General features: G+C 41.4%; 1 protein-coding gene across 1 annotated transcript in view; it reads left to right on the top strand.

The window, feature by feature from the left end:
• Positions 1-101: 101 nt before the first annotated feature.
• sv2a (synaptic vesicle glycoprotein 2A) overlaps positions 102-5,311 on the top strand; it is a 46,493-nt gene continuing 41,283 nt past the window's right edge. The window contains exon 1 of the mRNA XM_034873304.1: positions 102-290. The gene's annotated coding sequence lies outside the window, so the exon portion shown is untranslated. The remainder of the gene's footprint in view (positions 291-5,311) is intronic.

The following is a 5,311-nucleotide window of genomic DNA, read 5'->3' as shown; positions in this document are numbered from 1 at the left end:
CCCCCCCCCCAAAAAAAAAAAACCTGTTCTTTCTGAGCGGAATGGTGTCTGCTGGAGGAGAGATGGGAATGGAGGAGGGGGCGGTGTCTCCATCCAAGAGGGATGTTGTAGTAAGTGAAAAGGGGCGGAGGGGGGAGGAGGGTGCAGCTCTCTGTTACTACGTCAGTGGACATCACAGGGGCACACAGGACCTTTTTGCTTCAGGTACTCGGGGTGACTCCCTGCACGACAAAAAAAAGAGAGAAGCGAATCCCGGTCACCCTAAAACGCGCTCACCTTCCCACTGAAAGGTAAGCAAATGAAGAATCCTTCTGAAATGGGCAATTTGTTCTGAATCTTCCTTTTTCATTTTAATAATTCCTCTAATTTACTCATCTGCTGCCGTTATCGACGGTGCAGGTGCACCGTGTTCAGATGCAGGATAACAGGAAGGGAGATTTAGGCTACATGTGTTTATGATACAACTCGACATGTATTCGCTAAAAAAAGGAGTTAAAGGCCTGCACTGCGCTACGCGGTGACCCCTACAACTGTACCCGAAAGGAAGTTAAGGAATAAGTCGATTTGGGAATAAGTAAATGTAGGATGTTGATATGAAATGTTGCAGTTAGGCAAGATTAGAAGATTTCTGATTTTGGTGAAATGCGCCCTGCGTCCTTGTTCTCGCGGGGAGGTCTTGTGCGTAACAGCGACCATCATCCATCCCAGAGCAGATGATTGACTCCGAGGAGGAGGCAGGGAGGGAAAGGTAGGAGGTTACAGTCTTATGTTTTAATGTCATGAAACAGCGCATTATGTTCAGCTTCCCGTCATCGACCCAGTTTTGGTGATGGTTTGGGCACTTTGCCCTTGCCCCTCTCCGTCGCCGGTTCCGCCTTCTCTCTTCGGGTCATACATTTAGGTCTGCCGTTAAACCTACTTTTTTCTCATATTGTTAAAAAGTGTGTTGCCCTGCTTATATGCTACCTTTGATACAACAACAATCAGGAAGGAGTCAGTGAATCTGGGTGTCCTCTCCTGCGTCGTGCGTGAAAATGACCTTGCAGAAACCCTTCGGGGAGAATGCGATGGAGAAGAGTGATGAGCAATTCCCCCCCCTACCCGTTGCTTTCTTCTGTGGTGTTGCTTTGCGGTGGTTTATGTCGGTGGTGCTGAAACGACTTTGCCCAGAGAGGACATTGTTTGATATTGAGAGCGACCTGTAAAAGAGGAAAATGAATACGCTTTTGGAACATGATATATGGCATAGATTTGTGGTCTGTTCTGTGTTTGGAGGTTGTTACAACTTGGCATGTCTGATATGTTGTTCCTGTGGCATCCATGACTGCTGAACAGGCAGTTTCTGAGCTGTTTATGCATCCAACACACATGAGGTGTGGCAGTGAGGGGAGCATCTACCATTGCAAACCTGCAGGACTACTGACAGCCCTCCTTTTCTTAAAAAAACAAAACAAAATATGACTAATGGTTTGTGATTGAAGGCCTGACACACTTTCAGCCTCTTTAATTAACCTGCAACAAGAGCCCTGGTTACAGCTTTACCTTCAGAATCATAACAAAGTCTCCTCTTCAAGAGAGTTCACAGCGATCAAACATATCCTGTTGACAGGTTTTTCATTTTTCTTTTCTTTGTGACTGGATTTTGACTTCTTATGCACTCATCCATTCTTCAGGAAGTTGCTTTTATGTTTTTGTGTTGTGGTAATTCATTCATTTATGTTTTTATGCAATCCATCCTTCAGCCCATCCACCTGTGTTGTGCTGTGCCAGTTGTGCTGAAAAACGACTCTCTTTTTGGGGAGAGTAGTTAGTAAAACTCTTTAAAAGTGGATTGTTCCTATAAAAACACTACGTTGTGTTTTATAAAAACAAAACGAACTACGTTCCTGTAACTACTTGATCGTAAAGAGGCTAATAAGTTGATAAAACAATTAGCAGAAAACTAACCAGCAAAGATCTGATAATTATCAATATTTTGTCATTTTCACAAACAAATGTCAAATAATTGCTGCTTCTAGCTTTTAAGTGAGAGGATTTGATGCTTTTCTTTCTCAGATAGTAAACTCAATATCCTGTTTTGGATTGTTGGCTGAATGTTAAGCGCTGTGTAAATGTGCCTCTGTGGGTTTTGGGAAATTTTAGGCAAGATTGTTATGAAATAATAGAGACAATATTGAGTGATGGTACTGACAATGTGTCAATGTTGTTTTGCCATCTGTGGCTAAAAATAAAAAGAGTAAACAGCATGTTGAAGTAATTAAAAGTTTTCTATGCCCCGAGCCATCACTCAGCATCACTCGGCCCAACAGCAGCAGAGGGACTTGATCAGGCGGGGCAAGTGAGGCCGATGTTGTTCAACTGCTCAACACACAGGAGCTCCACTTGAAACCAGGAGGAGCTAAGGGAGCTGCTCTGTTTGGTGTTCTCATTTTCTGCCTGCTACCCATGCTGATTGGGCCATTCTCCGGTCTGTCCACAGAGATTAGCCCTGTCACAAGTTACAGCTCGCCTCTCCCTGCAGCTGCGAGCAGTGGAGCCAGATACATTAGCAAAACAGCTAAAAAAAAAACACAGGTCGCATGCGGTGCAAACTACCCAATCTGGGTGTTGTCAAGATCAGCAATTAGCACAGCCGTTTCAACATTTAGATCGGTGCTTCCAGGAAACACAGGTTCATTTGTGCTGCATGGTCTTTCTAAACAAATCTGTGTTTGGCTCGTGTTGCTGCTGCTGACACATTGCTCTCCGCCAAAGATTTACTGTGAGAGTGAGAGCTAATCGATGGCTTTCTCCGTGGTCTCCAGATTGGTGGTTCGAAGCAGCGATTACAGCCAAACTCTCCCATTAACAACTGACAGGGCATCTTTTTTTCTTTTTTTTCCAGAGGAGGTGTCTGACTACTATCTTTTGCTTTTAAACAAATGCATTTCATATTGGCCCTGACTTTTTGGATTGATTTTAAATGAGTGAAATCTGTTTTTACTATTATAATAATTATTATTATTATTACTATAATTTTAAGTCCCAAATTATTCTAATAATTTAATAATATTTAATAGAAAGAAACTTGTATGTACGTGCAATTTCTTAGGGAGGTTTCTGGTAAGGGCTCTGCGATGTGCTAATATTGCAAATGGAGACAGTGTTTAAGCTTCACCTCTGAATAATTCACTTAGCTTTTTTTTCCTTTACCAAAGTAACTGTAATGTAAACATGCAGATCTTTCAGTATGCTTGTGAATTTTGGGTACAACAAGTGTACAATTCAAAAATACATCAATATTTATTTTGATGAGCTCTGTCAGCCATTCAAATCATTAAGATTTTGATGGAGCTTGAACCAGAAGGTAGTGAGCTTAGCTTAGCTTAGCTTAGCTTAAAGACAGGAAGTGGCACAAAACTCCCAGTAAAAAGAAAATTTTTTACATTTCGGTTGGTATAAAGATTAAACAAATGATAACGTGTTAATAGGTCAGCTTCACAGGTACTGTTAATCGTATTTTTGGAGAGAGCGAGTTTAGCTCTGTCCCTTGCTAGTTTCTAAGCTATGCTAAGCTAATTGCGTCAACACATTGCTCCCTAGTTAAAATATAACATGTTTCCAAATGTGTCTTTTCTCAGATTATTGTCTCTGGTGTCTCTGTGATTTGAACCTAATTACAAAGACATCACAAGAAACCTTCCAGAAGATTATGAAGAAATCATGGCACGTGTTAAATAAAGCGTTTCTCTTAAATCCTTTCTGCTCCACTACTTTAAAGACAAAGTGTTCAGCAGTTGTAGGTGAGCGCAGTGATGAAGAGATGCCACACGGCACAGCTTCAGCAGAAACACAAATGGCTTTGATGCACAGGGAAAAAAGAGCAAAGCTTGTACTGGCAACAATTTAATTCAAACAACCATAAAAAACATCCCACCCCTTGTTTACTGAGAGAGAATCGCTGCAGCAGAACAACTCTGGTGTACAGTGGAAGTGAGAGAGTTTGGCCTGAATATTCTTTGGTGTCTAGAAAGAATGAATTTTCTCTACTTCCAAAAGTAGTAGTGGTGGTGTCTTGCAGTACATAATGTAGTAGTAGTAGTGGTGTCTTGTAGTACATAATGTTGTAGTGGTGGTGTCTTGTAGTACTTGATTCACTATTGCACAAAGCATGTTCACCTGATTTGAACATCTCGGGGCCCTTTTTTATTTTCACAGTTGTAGTATGGTAAAGTCAGTAGTTCCACTACTTTAGTCCCGAGGGAAATATATATAAATACAATGATTAATTTGAGCCATTGTGTTTTAGTTTCCTTTATTTTTGCAGTGGTGGAATGAAAATAAGTACGCTTACTCAAGTACTTATTTGAGGTACTTGTATACATCTCATCCTTGTCGTACATCTCATAGGCAATTATTTAACTTTTTTTAATTACACTACATTTGTCTGATTGCTTTAGTTACTTTTAAGATTCAATTTTTTCGACCCCTATGAATCTCCAGATTTGGTCAAGTTCGGTCCAAATAGTATTTGAAAAAACGGAAGGATAAACCGTGCGTTCATGGGCATCGGAAACATTTTTTTGCAGTGAAAACGTCATCGTTCACATCACTTCCTGTGGGAATCAGAGGTGGGAAACTGGGGCTAGATTTTGCTAACAGAGTATCCAAGTTGGTGACGCGTTGTTGACAACTGACGTTTGATGTAGTCTGGTATGTCTGGTTAACTGAAAATATTTCAATGACAATAAACTGTTTATTGTGGACAAATGCCGCTGCCAAGAAACATACACAGACATTAAATGTTTCAAATTATATATAAATAGGCCAATGTATAAAAAAAACATTTTATCCGTGTCCTTACCTGTTTCTTGTCCTGCAGATAACACAAACAAACACCTGTTGATATGCACACGAGCATGAGTGATTATAGTCTTTGTCAATGAGTGTGTGTGTGTGTGTATGCATAGATGCGTGCCAACAATAGTGAAGGATAAGGTCGAGGGTTATACGTGCTGTGAAAAACTCACACCGCTGTATTGTGCAAAACCGTTTGGTGCTGCAGGTTTTGAACTGCACCTCTCAGCTACCCTCAGTCTCACTCCTCTTCAGTCCATTTTGCAGTGTGCAAAGCCAAAATGGATGCAGAGCGCTGACGTCACTGTTTGACACGGTGTTGCTAGCCGCTTTGGTGCCACCAGGGTGACGGTGCACACAGAGCCCGAGCAAGGGAACAATGACCTAACTCGTGTTAGGCTGCACATTCTCCCAAAGGGGACTTTGCAGCTGGGAAAGAGCTATGTCTCTGTAAGCCTAACAACCAATCATCACC

Source organism: Etheostoma cragini, chromosome 6, assembly GCF_013103735.1.
Source record: "Etheostoma cragini isolate CJK2018 chromosome 6, CSU_Ecrag_1.0, whole genome shotgun sequence".
In the NCBI taxonomy this organism is placed as follows: Eukaryota; Metazoa; Chordata; class Actinopteri; order Perciformes; family Percidae; genus Etheostoma; species Etheostoma cragini.
The sequence above is the reverse complement of the archived record's forward strand: the minus strand, read 5'-3'. Positions and strand labels throughout refer to the sequence as shown.